This window comes from Pseudophryne corroboree, chromosome 5, assembly GCF_028390025.1.
Source record: "Pseudophryne corroboree isolate aPseCor3 chromosome 5, aPseCor3.hap2, whole genome shotgun sequence".
NCBI lineage: Eukaryota > Metazoa > Chordata > Amphibia > Anura > Myobatrachidae > Pseudophryne > Pseudophryne corroboree.
This window is the reverse complement of record NC_086448.1, coordinates 831,051,041-831,066,336: the sequence shown is the minus strand read 5'-3', so window position 1 is coordinate 831,066,336 and position 15,296 is coordinate 831,051,041.

Sequence of the window (15,296 nt, the reverse complement as noted above, 5' to 3'; positions counted from 1 at the left end):
AACCCGCTCATCACTAGTTAATACTGTACAGATCTCCTTTTCTGCACATACAGTATAGAGGGAAAGTGTAAATCAATATAAAACATACCATACACAACACAATGGAATATATATATCACACGTAAATTATTTTCATTACCCGGACACGTTATGAGCAGCATTCACCTGAGATCCCGCTGATACCCTGTGCTGCCCGCACCTCCGCCGCCACTTGTCGCACATCGAGGTTATTAATCAGTCCAGGTGACTGTGGCCCTCATTCCGAGTCGTTCGCTCGGTAATTTTCTTCGCATCGCAGCGTTTTTCTGCTTAGTACACATGCGCAATGTTCGCACTGCGACTGCGCCAAGTAATTTTGCTATGAAGATAGTTTTTTTACTCACGGCTTTTTCTTCGCTCCGGCGAACGTAATGTGATTGACAGGAAATGGGTGTTACTGGGCGGAAACACGGCGTTTTATGGGCGTGTGGATGAAAACGCTACCGTTTCCGGAAAAAACGCAGGAGTGGCTGGAGAAACGGGGGAGTGTCTGGGCGAACGCTGGGTGTGTTTGTGACGTCAAACCAGGAACGACAAGCACTGAACTGATCGCAGATGCCGAGTAAGTCTGAAGCTACTCTGAAACTGCTAAGTAGTTTGTAATCGCAATATTGCGAATACATCGTTCGCAATTTTAAGAAGCTAAGATTCACTCCCAGTAGGCGGCGGCTTAGCGTGTGTAACTCTGCTAAAATCGCCTTGCGAGCGAACAACTCGGAATGAGGACCTGTGTCATTTATCAACGTCTCCTCCTGAAAATTGCTTCCGGAATTTTACATTTCTTTCTTCCTTTTCCTGCTTAGCACAATCTCTGAAATGAATGCCAATATATTTAAACTAGGTGCTTCATCGCGCCCTACTGGCGCTCTTCACACCGTCGTAGGGGGCTACGCCCCCTTCTCCCCTGCACGTCTTTGTGTGGTTGAATATATGATTATATGGAGTATTACCTGCATTCCTACTGTTGTTAGTGGTAAAATATTGTGCAATGTAAGGCCAACGGATGGTGAAGGGGGCGTCGCCTCTTGCTACTGCGTGAACAGTGCCTGCAAGGCACGATGTAGAGAATGTAGCGGGTGTGGGGGGACCGTGGATGGGGGAGAGTGTTTGTAGATGCTGCAGGTGGAGGGGCGGATGGGGAAGGGAGTTGGGAGGTGCTGCGGGTGGTGATGGGTGGGGGAGTGGTGTCCGGAGGTGCTATGGGTGGGGGAAGGGCGGGGGTGTCGCTGGTGGTGGTAGGGCAGGTGTGGTTTTCTGAGGCGCTGCGGGTGTGGGGGTGCCATGGGTGGGGGAGGGGCGGGGGAGGGGGCCTCCGGATGGGGGAGGGTGTGTGTAGATGCTGCGGGTGGAGGGCGGGCAGATGGGGAGGGGTGCGGATGAGGGAGTTGCGGGTTTGCTGCGGATGGGGGAGGGTGTCTGTAGATGCTACAGGTGGAGGGGGTGGATGGGGGGCGCAGATGGTTGAGGGGGGTCGGGAGGTGCTGAGGGTGGGGGCGCGGGGGCAGTGGATGGGGGAGGGGGTCCGGAGGTGGTGCGGGGGGGCAGGAGCAGGACTGTTGGGGATGGGGGGAGGGGTTCTGAAGGAGCTGCGGGTAGGGAAGGGCCTGGTTTTGGGGGTTGGGTGGATGGTTGAGGGGGCCCAGAGGTGCTGTGGGTGGTGGAGGGGGGGGGCGTGGATGTCACGGGTACCGTGTTTAGGGGAGTAGAATGGGTGCCACTGGTGGGAGAGAGGCAAGTGCGATTGTGTGGCGGATAGGGTCAGGAGTGGTGGAGAAGGGGTTGCGGGTGTTGCAGTGGGTGGGGGACGGGGTCTGAGGGCGGTAGGGGAGGGGCGGTTGTGCGTGTTCCGAGGGTGGGGGAGGGGTGGGTGGCGCGGGTGGGGAAGGGAGGGGTGCGGGGTTTGCTGTTGTGTGGGGGAGGGTGTCTGTAGATGCTACGGGTGGAAGGGGGTTGATGGGGGGTGCAGATAGGTGAGGGGGTTGGGAGGTGCTGGGGAGGGGGGGCTGCGAATGGGGGAGTGGGTTCGGAGGCGGTGTGAATAGTGGAGGAGAGGGGGTGTGGTGGGGGAGGGGCATGTGCAGGGCTGTTGGGGATGGGGGAAGGGTTCCGAAGGTGCTGAGGGTGGAAAAGGGGTTGATTGGGGGGGTGCGGTGGATGGTGGAGGGGGTCCGGAGGTACTGAGGGTGGAGAAGGGGCTGATTGCGAGGGGGGGGGGGGGGGGGGGCTGGATGGTGGAGGGGGGCCGGAGGTGCCGCGAGTGGTGGAGGGGCATGTGTGGGGGTGCGTGGATGACATGGGTGGGGGAGTGGGGAGCTGCAGGTGGGGTAGGGGGCTGGGAGGTGCCGTGTGTGTGGGGGGGAAGCATGGGTGGTGCGGGTGGAAGAGGGGGCAGGTGGGGTGGTTTGGCAGATGGGGGCGGGGGTCTGGAAGTGCCGCGGGTGGTGGAGGCGCAGTTGTGGGGGTAGCCGCGGGTGGGGGATATGGTCCTATACACACAGCATGATACTTGTCTATACAGCATGGACATATACAGACACAGCGACTGCACTCCTGTCCGCACTCACCACTTGTGGCTGGGCCCCGGCATTCCCATGGCCTGTCACTTCCCCACACAGCTGCAGTATGCTGGACACCGCCATACACATTAGGAGGGACGGGTGGCGCAGGAGATGGCCAGGGAGGCAGCAGTCAGGCGCGGGTGATGCTGCGGCGTAACTGGTGAGACAGTGGGTCCCAGGCGCGGCTGCAGTGCGGGAGCTGGGGGTGTGCGGAGGGCGGGAGGGGTGGTGCGGGCTGCGGCTGTCTGTTCGGCCGTGGTGCGGCCAGCGGGGCCCGGCCACCGTGTCCGTGCCGCGGATGGCTGTGAGAGTCTGGGAGATGGTGGGCTTGTGTGGCGGGTGGGATTGGTGCTGTGGGGTTAGCGAATGTGTGTGCTGGTCCGTTATGCGTCGGGTCTGGGGGTGGCTGGGCCGTCAGTGGCTGCATGTGGGAGCTGGTGGAGGGGGGTTTGGGGGGGGTGTGGTGCGGGTGGCATTGGGGTGTAGGTGGCAAGGGAGGGGTCCATGGTTACCTGACACTGCGGTGAGTCCGTCCCCTTGTGGCTTCTGTGTGGGGATGGTGTCCGGATTCTGTGGCTGCTGCTCCCGTCCCGTTCTGCTAGTGGTGTGCTGGGACAGGGCAGGAGCTGCTGACTCCACCCAGCCCTGTGACTCCACCCAGCCCTGTGACTCCGCCCAGCGTTAGAGGACCAGGCACAGAGTCACAGGGCTAATATATAGGAGATAATCCAAGATGCCAGAACTGAGAAGAAGAAAAGATGCCGTAAAACAAAGGTAATTCAAAACAGTCAATAGAATTTGCAGCGTATCCATGATCGCGGCTAATGTTATCGCTCCTATCGCCCCAAAAATCATCTTATTGCAGACTGCGCGCTCCAGTTTTTCACACCTATCCTATTACAAAATGTCGATAACGGGATTCGCACAATAATTATAGCCAGCAAAAGTGGTGACAAGTATAGGAGAAAATTGGGAAATCTGCCTGTACCCCCCAAAAAGCCAAACTAATAGGGAAACATTCTAGAAGTCTAATAGTGGCCATAATAAAACTATTTGGTGTCATTAATTTGGGTCACATGACTGTTATATGCATTTTTTTTTCATGTGAAAAAAATGATAGAACGCTATTTTTTTCCCAGCAGAATAAGTGCTCTCATTACATGTGCGGTACATAAAATGGGTAGAAGTTTATATTTGGGTCATTTAATGGGAGTTTTAAAAAAAAAGTGGAAACAGACCGATTACTTCCTACCTGCATGTCTAAAAACACTTGTCCCACCCACAATGCACCCCAATATACCGGTCACATGCCTTGTGCCCCAATTTCCATCACTTTGCATTTTTTGACCCCAAAAATGAGGGGATCCGGTCTTTTGGTCGATAGTAAGTAGGTCGACAGTGTCTAGGTTGACCACTATTGGTCAGCAGCAAGTAGGTCGACATGTTCTAGGTCGACGTGACAAAAGGTCGACAAGTTTTTCCATATTTTTTTCCATTTTTGTAACTTTTTCATACTATACGATCCACGTGGGCTACAATTGGGAACGGTAACCTGTGCCAAGCGCAGCGGTAGCGAAGCGAGTCACCTTGCCCGAAGCATGGCGAGAGAATACGGTGCACTTATTGGGGTTCCCGGTCACTCTACGGAGAAAACGACACCAAAAAAATGTAAAAAACTCATCTTTTTTTCATGTCGACCTAGAAACCATGTCGATCTACAGTACTTACTGTCAACCAATAGTGGTCGACCTAGACACTGTCAACCTAAGTTTAATCTACCTAACGTACCACACCCAAAATGAAATGTCATTATTCGCAAATTAAAAATGATTAAAAACATCTTAGTGCCTAATTATTAGTCGTTCAGGTGGTGTCCCAGGGGTTCTGCACTAAAATCCCAACATTTTTACCTTAAAATAGGGATTTTGCGCTACGTATCACCTGCTTAGAGATGGTGAAGAGAAATCCGCCATAAACTCTATGAAGACTTTTCACCGATAATGTTTCACAGCTAATTGGATACCCCCCCATAATAGGAAAATACGTATATTGGGCCTTATTCAGCAGCAGTTGTAATTGTTGTGATTTTGCAAACAGGCGGTTATCGGGTATCTGCGCATGCGTCACGATCGCATCGCGCACGTGCAGGCGTTCATAATGAAATTTTTTAGCAGTTTGGCCTCGCGTCTGCGCATCACAATCTGTACACATGCGCAGTCGTTCGTTAATCGTCCGCCTTGCGATTTTACACAACAGCGATCGGGTCTAAATTAGGGGTTCACTACGATATGCCGGCGGCCGGGCTCCCGGCGACCAGCATACCGGCGCCGGGAGCCCGACCGCCGGCTTACTGACAGTGTGGCGAGCGCAAATGAGCCCCTTGCGGGCTCGCTGCGCTTGCCACGCTACGTGCGCCACACTATTTTATTCTCCTCAGGGGGGTCGTGGACCCCCACGAGGGAGAATAAGTGTCGGTATGCCGGCTGTCGGGCTCCCGGCGCCGGTATGCTGGTCACCGGGAGCCCGACCGCCGGCATACTGAAGACCACCCCTAAATTAGGCCCAATATTCTTCGCTGGGCGGCCGCTTCACTTTTGATGTTTAACAAGTCCGTAAGCTGAAAAACTGCAGCTGCTTAGGGATGTGCGCACAAATCGCAATCAGACCCTACGTACCAGAAAATCGCTGAATTTAAGGGACTTGATTTTTTAAAATCACACTTTAAAATAACTAACTCACAAATGGACCTTGTGATATTTTTTCACATTTAATTATGAATTCACCGTTTGTTTGTTTATTTATTTATATGTGGTGCGATCCAGCCAAATCCCCCGGCAACTAACGAAATTCGCCTCCAAATCAGAACGCCTCTAACCCTTTTGGCCTCAGGAACTAGGACCCTCCTGCCAAGAATCCTGCTCTACTGGGAGGTGTGGAAGTCAACGCAACGGCTTCATTAGCGGCTGAGGACAAACAAAAACATTTGTTGCTTACAGTAAATGTGTTGTTGTTTCCCTTGGCAATGATGCGGATTGTTACACGCGTGTGTCTGGTGCGACACCTTGTATCCATTTGTCTGAATATAATTTGGCGTTTTGTCTGTGCAGGCGATTCATCCATCACGCGGGCGTGTTTGCTAAATGTAAATGAGTTGTTTTAATTAACCTTATTTCTATTGACGTCCCAAAGAACAGATGAATCATGTTGAGCTGAGGAACAATATATATAGAAATAGTTGTTGTGGTTAAGAAAACACAAGTGGGAATTAATTACTGTCATCTATCACAACGATGGGGATCTAAGGTGGAATGCAGACCCCCCCCCCCCCCGTTTCCTCCATCCATTTATCATTCTCCAGTCTCCGCCATCCATTTATCATTCTCCAGTCTTTCTTTAGCCAGTAGCGAATGCTTACCAGTACTATTACCAGGCACGCCCAAAAAAGGGGCGGAACTTTGGTTCAAAGCAGCGGTCATCACAAGCTTTCCCAACATCCCGAGGGACACTGCAGGCTGCGGGCAGGATAGCGGGACAGTGTCCGAATTGCGGGATTGTCCCACTGCAATGGGTACAGTTGGGAATGCTATACTACAGTGTATATACAAGTGGCGTATGTTCATGCCAGGCACCCGGAAGCAAAATAGAAGGTGGTATCACCCCGGTGGCTCCGGCTTGCACATGTGCTGATGACCCAGCGACTTGCCAATGGTACATCTGGGAGAATAAAGGTTCCTTATTACAGCTAATTAGGGTGATAAGGAATCTTTATTTTCGGGTGCTGGCTGCAAATGATAATAAACAGAGCCCTGAGGAGGGGTTTTATCAAAGCTCAGAGAGAGATAAAATTGTGAGAGATAAAGTACCAACCGATCTGCTGACATTTTACAGGTTGTATTAGAAAAATGACAGGAGCATATTAGTTGGTGCTTTATCTCTCCTAATGTTATCTCTCTCCAAGCTTTGATAAACGCCCAGGGCAGTTCTAGCCAATTTGGCTCCCAGTGCGAGATTTCAATATGCGTGCCCCCCCCCCCAATGCTATAAAAAAAAATGCGCCCCCCCCCCATAGCTGTAAAAAGAAAAAGCATGCGCGTGCGCTCCCGACAAGGGGCGTGGCCTGCTTAAAATGGGTGTGGTCTCATTAAAGTGGGCGTAGCCTCATCTGATAGCATCACAGCCACCACTGGGGAAAAAAAATGAAAATCAAAAGTCCCCATTTTACACATTACAGCAGGCACGTGTCCCCATTTTACACAGTACGGCAGGCACGTGTCCCCATTTTACACAGTACGGCAGGCACGTGTCCCCATTTTACACAGTACGGCAGGCACGTGTCCCCATTTTACACATTACGGCAGGCAGGTGTCCCCATTTTAAACAGCGCGGCACGCAGGTGTCACCATTTTACACAGCGCGGCAGGCAGGTGTCCCCATTTTACACATTACAGCAGGCAGGTGTCCCCATTTTACACAGTGCGGCAGGCAGGTGTCCCCATTTTACACAGCGCGGCAGGCAGGTGTCCCCATTTTAAACAGCGCGGCAGCCAAGTGTCCCCATTTTACACATTACAGCAGGCAGGTGTCCCCATTTTACACAGTGCGGCAGGCAGGTGTCCCCATTTTACACACATCGGCAGGCAGGTGTCCCCATTTTAAACAGTGCGGCAGGCAGGTGTCCCCATTTTAAACAGTGCGGCAGGCAGGTGTCCCCATTTTACACAGTGCGGCAGGCAGGTGTCCCCATCTTACACAGTGCGGCAGGCAGGTGTCCCCATTTTACACAGCGTGGCAGGCAGGTGTCCCAATTTTACACAGCGCGGCAGGCAGGTGTCCCCATTTTACACAGTACGACAGGCAGGTGTCCCCATTTTTCACAGTGCGGCAGGCAGGTGTCAAGTGGGGGGAAAGGAAGGGAGAGGGAGGGGGGAGAGAGAGAGACTACTTACATAGAAGATTTTCCCGCTCTTCGGGTCGGGCCACCTCACCTCCCTCGCGCCGGCCACCTCCTCCTTCCACTGGCTTGTCTGCTCCTCCTCCCTCTTGAGTACTCCTGCTCGGGGGGCAGGGTTTCGTGGAATGACGCAATTGCGTTGTGACATCACGGCGCAAACACGTCATTCCGCGAAACCCCCCCCCGAGCAGGAGTGCTCGGGAAGAGGGAGGAGGGGTAGATAAACATACGCAAGGTGTCGCGGCGGGCGCCCCGTGCAGTTGCACGGCTCGCCCGCCGCTAGAAACGGCACTGTAAACACCCCACTTAACAGCTTTATTTTAATAATTAGTGCTTTTTAAAAAAAAAAAACTTAACTTCTGCTCTCCTTTTTTCCTCATATAAGACACAGCAGCAGAGCTGTAGATCATTGTACGCACTTTGATCTGTTATCAGACACATTCCGGGGGTCTTCAAAGGGGTTTTCTGAGTTTGGACAGCAGTGAGCAGTGACTGCAGCAAATCACTATGAAATGAGTAGAAAGTGATCTTTTCTAGTTCAGAAGCCCCCTCTGACTTTCTTTCCTTGCGCCCCTCTGAAAGCCAGAGCCCCGCGGCAAATGTCTCTATTATCTCTGGGAGTTACGCCACTGTAAAGAACTGTACAAAAAAATTAGGCAGGTGTGTAAAAAATGCAAAGTAGGAATGCTTTAAAAAAATAGAAGTGTTAATAGTTTATTTTTATCAATTAACAAAATGCAAAATGAGTAAACAGAAGAGAAATCTAAATCAAATCAATATTTAGTGTAACCACCCATTGCCTTCAAACAGTATCAATTCTTCTAGGTACACTTGCACAAAGTCATGGATTTTGTGGTGTATACAGTATATATATACAGTATATATATATATATATATATATATATATCTCCTATATAATAGCCCTATTCTGTGACCTTGTGATTCATTTGCTAACGCTGGGCGGAGTCACAACAGTGGGCGGAGTTATTCAAATGAGTCACAGAGATCTGGCCAAATCTACAGGAGACTAGGAGCAGAAGCAGATAGCATGGGCATTGGGCATGGCACAGGCAGGGGTGCAGACCTCCCAGCTTTCTGCAGGAGCTTTCTCCAGGCAGAAGGAGGGAAACACACTCGGCGAAAAGGGGGCGTGGCTTCACGGGAGGGCCCCCGTTTTCGTCAGTGAGGGGGCTTGCCCAGCGCTCTGTGAGCTGCTGGCATGCCCCCAGGGGCTGATTATGAGTCCGGGGGGCACAGGGCACTTGAGACAGGGGAGCCCTATCTCATTGCTGTGCCTGCTGTGGGTTGGGGGCGTGGCCTAATCGCGGTCCTCGCGGCCACGCCCCCTTATGCAAATTCCGATTTTTATTTTTATTTTTTTTAATGGGATTTTGACCCCTCAGCTAGGGCTAAATCCAGAGGACGTGGTCGCTCCCCCTACACACCCGCACAGGGAGAAGAAAGCAGGGAGACTGCTGCCTCCCTGCAACACCACAGACCTGCCAATATGCAGCAGCGTGTGCTGACTGTAGCACAATGCTGCCGCTGTTGCTGGCAGGACGGGGGGAGCTTCTGAGCTGGGACAGAGCTACTCCAGCCGGGGGGCCCCCTAAAACTGTGGGGCCAACGGTACGTATCCCCTGGCCACCCCCCCCCCCCCTTAATCCGGCTCTGCTGCTGGAACCCCCCCCGTAATCCGTACCCCCTGATGCCCCCTCTCCCTCTGTCTCCACTATTCACCGCTGCTCTGCTAAGCAGAACAGCGAGTACAGGAGCTTTCCAACTGCCCTTCCCCACCGCCGGACACTGCGACCCGCGGGTGGGACAGCGGGACAGACCCCAAAAAATGGGACTGTCCCGCGAAAATCGGGACATTTGGGAGGTATGGGGGTGTGTGAGGGGTATGTCATACAGACAGACGGGCACCGGCTCACTGTGTGCTTGACCCCCCACATCGGCATACTCAGCAGGGTCTCTCTGGTGCGGAGGAGCGTCACTTTCTGACACACTCCACGCTTCTTAGCTGCAGTTTAGTGGGGCACCTGCCGCTGTGCAGGTTCCATACTGCCTCTGTTATCTCCAGGCCCGGCAACCCCACCGCTAGCTGCAGCGCTGCCACCCGCAGTGGAGTGCGCCCAGCTCATTCACACACTTTAGCTGGCGGGTAGCGCTGCAGAAATCCGAGCTGCTTGCAGGCTCTGACCCACTCCTCCCTCCAGCCGCAGCGTCTCCTGGGAGCTAACCAGTCACTCCCAGTCTCCCCTTACCACAGTGCCTGGAAGCCGTGAGGTCCGCGCCACGTGCATGCTATGACCCACTCCTCCCTCCAGCCGCAGCATCTCCTGGGGGCTAACCAGTCATTTCCAGTCTCACCTTACCACAGTGCCCGGCAGCTGCGCGAGGTCTGCGGTGTGTGACTGAGGAGGGGGGGAGGGATGCGGACTGGCAGAGAAAGCAGGACTCCAGCCTGAGAGAGTCAGCCATGCCAAGTCTCCAGCAGCAGCAGATCCCAACAGGTTGGAATGGAACAGCAGCAGCCAGCAGCAGTGACTCCGGTAAGACACATCTGTCTGTCACCACTGTTTTGTCCCTAATACCAATCTCTCCCGTGCCCTGTGTTCTGTCATGTCCCTGTCACCCCTGGCCTTGCCCTGCCACCCTTATTCTGGACCTTTCACCCTTATCCTGGCCCTTTCACCCTTATCCTGGCCCTGTCACCCTTATGCTGGCCCTGTTACCCATATCCTGGCCCTGTCACCCCTGTGCTTGCCCTGTCAACCCTATACTGGCCCCGTCACCCCTGTCCTGGTCCTGCCGCCCCTACCCTGGCCCTGTCACCCCTATCCTGTTCCTATCATTTCTGTCCTGGCCCTGTCACCCCTGTCCTGGCCCCGTCACCCCTGTCCTGGCCCCGTCACCCCTGTCCTGGCCCCGTCACCCCTGTCCTGGCACCGTCACCCCTGTCCTGGCCCCGTCAACCCTGTACTGACCCTGTCACCCCTGTCCTGGCCCTGTTACTGCATACCCTCCAACTACCTTTTATGGCATGTACAGTACCCGCAGCGCCTCCAGACCTCTCCCCAATGCACTACACCTCCGCACCTTCCCCTCCACCACATGCGGCACTCCACCCCTCCCCCACATGCTGTGCCTCCAGACCCCCTACACCACCCGTGGAACCCACTCCTCCACCCCTTCACCACCCACAGCACCTCCAGGCCCCTTCCACCATTCACCCCCCTTATACGTCTCCCCCCACACCTGCCCCCCTCCACCCGCAGCATCTGCAGACACCCTCCTCCATCAGCGGTCCCCCCCTCACCCACCCCTCCCCCACCAATGGCACCCCCGCACCTGCCCCTCCACCACCTGCAGCACCTCCGGACCTCCTTTCCCATCCGCCGCAACACCCGTACCTGCCCCTACCCATGGTGCCTGCGGTCCCCTACCCAACCCCCGGCACACCCATCCCACAGCACCTCCGGAACCCTTCACCCATCCACAACATCCCCACACCTGCCCCTCTCCCACCCGTGGCACCCCTGCCCCTCCCCCACCTGCAGTGCCTCCGGACCCCTCCCCCATCTGCATCCCCCACTCCTCTGCCCCTCCCCCACGCGCAGCACCTCCCGAACCTTCCCCATCCGGGCCCCACCCCCACTTCTGCCTCCCCTCCACCCGCAGCATCTACAGACACCATCCGCAGTCCCCCCCGCACCCGCTACATTCTGTACATTGTGCCCTGCAGGTGCTGTTCACGCCGTCGCAAGGGGCTGCGCCTCCTTCACCATCGCACGCCCTTTCATTGTGCAATATTTAACCACTAACAAAGGAATGCAGGTAATACTCCATATAATACAAATATTAAACCCCAGAAAGGCATGCAAGGGTTAAGGGGGCGTAGCCCCTTGCGACGGTGTGAAGAGCGCCCGTAGGGCGCGATGAAGCACCTAGTATATATATATTAGTGGTGTGCACCGGAAATTTTTCGGGTTTTGTGTTTTGGTTTTGGATTCGGTTCAGCGGCCGTGTTTTGGATTCGGACGCGTTTTGGCAAAACCTCCCTGAAAGTTTTTTGTCGTATTCGGGTGTGTTTTGGATTTGGGTGTTTTCTTACAAAAAACCCTCAAAAACAGCTTAAATCATAGAATTTGGGGGTCATTTTGATCCCATAGTATTATTAACCTCAATAACCATAATTTCCACTCATTTCCAGTCTATTCTGAACACCTCACAATATTATTTTTAGTCCTAAAATTTGCACCGAGGCCGCTGGATGACTAAGCTAAGCGACCCAAGTGGCCGGCACAAACACCTGGCCCATCTAGGAGTGGCACTGCAGTGTCAGACAGGATGGCACTTAAAAAATAGTCCCCGAACAGCACATGATGCAAAGAAAAAAAGAGGTGCACCAAGGTCGCTGTGTGACTAAGCTAAGTGACCCAAGTGGCCGACACAAACACCTGGCCCATCTAGGAGTGGCACTGCAGTGTCAGACAGGATGGCACTTCAAAAAATTAGTCCCCAAACAGCACATGATGCAAAGAAAAAAAGAGGCGCAATGAGGTAGCTGTGTGACTAAGCTAAGCGACCCAAGTGGCCGACACAAACACCTGGCCCATCTAGGAGTGGCACTGCAGTGTCAGACAGGATGGCACTTCAAAAAAATAATCCCCAAACAGCACATGATGCAAAGAAAAAAGAGGCGCAATGAGGTAGCTGGGTGACTAAGCTAAGCGACCCAAGTGGCCGACACAAACACCTGGCCCATCTAGGAGTGGCACTTCAAAAAAATAGTCCCCAAACAGCACATAATGCAACGAAAAATGAAAGAAAAAAGAGGTGCAAGATGGAATTGTCTTCCCACCCACCCTTATGTTGTATAAACAGGACATGCACACTTTAACAAACCCATCATTTCAGCGACAGGGACTGCCACACGACTGTGACTGAAATGACTGGTTGGTTTGGGCACCCACAAAAAAAGAAGCAATCAATCTCTCCTTGCACAAACTGGCTCTACAGAGGCAAGATGTCCACCTCATCATCATCCTCCGATTCCTCACCTCTTTCACTGTGTACATCCCCCTCCTCACAGATTATTAATTCGTCCCCACTGGAATCCACCATCTCAGGTCCCTGTGTACTTTCTGGAGGCAATTGCTGGTGAAAGTCTCCACGGAGGAATTGATTATAATTAATTTTGATGAACATCATCTTCTCCACATTTTGTGGAAGTAGCCTCGTACGCCGATTGCTGACAAGGTGAGTGGCTGCACTAAACACTCTTTCGGAGGACACACTGGAGGAGGGGCAATTTAGGTAAAATAAAGCCAGTTTGTGCAAGGGCCTCCAAATTGCCGCTTCTTCCTGCCAGTATACGTACGGACTGTCTGACGTGCCTACTTGGATGCGGTCACTCATATAATCCTCCACCATTCTGAAATGCACCACAGGTATGGATGGATAGTATACTTGACGACACAGAGGTAGGTAGAGCAGTGGCCTTCTGTACCGTACTGCTATATATTATATATACTGGTGGTCAGCAAACTGTGCAAAACTGAAATGCACCACAGGTATGGATGGGATAGTATACATGACGACACAGAGGTAGAGCAGTGGACTACTGTACCATACTGTTATATATATAGTTATACTGGTGGTCAGCAGAATTCTGCACTGTCCTCCTACTATATACTACAATACAGCACAGATATGGAGCGTTTTTCAGGCAGAGAACGTATAATACTGGTGGTCACTGGTCAGCAAAACTCTGCACTGTCCTCCTACTATATAATACTGCTGGTCCCCAGTCCCCACAATAAAGCAGTGTGAGCACAGATATATGCAGCACACTGAGCACAGATATGGAGCGTTTTTCAGGCAGAGAACGTATAATACTGGTGGTCACTGGTCAGCAAAACTCTGCACTGTCCTCCTACTATATAATACTGCTGGTCCCCAGTCCCCACAATAAAGCAATTAGCACACTGAGCACAACTGTGGAGCGTTTTTCAGGCAGAGAACGTAGATATTTGCACTTGCAGCACACTGAGCACAGATATGGAGCGTTTTTCAGGCAGAGAACGTAGATATTTGCAGCACACTGAGCACAGATATTTGCAGCACACTGAGCACAGATATTTGCAGCACACTGAGCACAGATTTTTGCAGCCCACTGAACATAGAAACTGAGAGGACGCCAGCCGCGTCCTCTCACGATCATCTCCAATGCACGAGTGAAAAATGGCGGCGACGCGCGGCTCCTTATATAGAATACGGATCTCGCGAGAATCCGACCGCGGGATGATGACGTTCGGGCGCACTCGGGTTAACCGAGCAAGGCGGGAAGATCCGAGTTGCTCGGACCCGTGCAAAAAAAGGTGAAGTTCGGGCGGGTTCAGATCCCGAGGATCCGAACCCGCTCATCACTAATATATATATATATAGTGTGCAGATCAGGATAAGATTGCCATTCCCTGGGGTAGATGGGAGCACTTTATTACAGAAGCCCAAATAGGATTACGCCAGTCCAGAGTATTTGGTACAAAGAGCCCCAGCTGTCTCCTGATGAAGTACTATACGAAACGCGTTGGAGCATGGCCTTCCAGACACTTCTGCCTCCATTCAAACTGCTCACTCCATTGATCCCCCGGCACAGTGTCCTGACGGTCATGGCTGTAATCCACAGCCGGCGGCGCGGTGTAAGGTCCAGGGCAGCGGGCGGCGGTGTGCAGCATTTGCCGTTTGGAGTATATTACACCATGTGGTAACCAGCCCACAGTGTGGGTTTTCAGGGTAGGAGTCCTACTAATGTTGTTTTCACCTGACCTGAGATATTGCTTTTAAAACTAAAAATTGATCTGCACTATGAGCGCATTTTCCATTCAGCCTTGTTTTTAGAAATATATATATATATATATATATATATATATATATATATATATAGTGAGCAGATCAGGATAAGATTGCCATTCCCTGGGGTTGACGGGAGCACTTTATTACAGAAGCCCAAATAGGATTACGCCAGTCCAGAGTATTTGGTACAAAGAGCCCCAGCTGTCTCCTGATGAAGTACTATACGAAACGCGTTGGAGCATGGCCTTCCAGACACTTCTGCCTCCATTCAAACTGCTCACTCCATTGATCCCCCGGCACAGTGTCCTGACGGTCATGGCTGTAATCCACAGCCGGCGGCGCGGTGTAAGGTCCAGGGCAGCGGGCGGCGGTGTGCAGCATTTGCCGTTTGGAGTATATTACACCATGTGGTAACCAGCCCACAGTGTGGGTTTTCAGGGTAGGAGTCCTACTAATGTTGTTTTCACCTGACCTGAGATATTGCTTTTAAAACTAAAAATTGATCTGCACTATGAGCGCATTTTCCATTCAGCCTTGTTTTTAGAAATAAATATATATATATATATATATATATATATATATATATGAATCCAAAAAAGTAACTGGCACTCTGGAGTCTGAACAATTAGTTGAAATAGCTTTTTATCCAAAGTCAACGTTTCGGGGGTCTTAGCCCCGTCGTCAGGACATAACAGTACAGCATACAAGACATTCTGAAAACTTACCCCACCTTTGTACCCCACCGCATGTGTGTGTCCGCCCGCGGTCTCTCCCTCGATTTCCACCAGCCGGAGGTCACGATCCTTCCTCCGCCCGGCTTCCGCCCCAGATGTTGCTAGGCAACCGCGAGTGTGCGTTCCACACACCCCGTCGTCTGCGCTCCACCG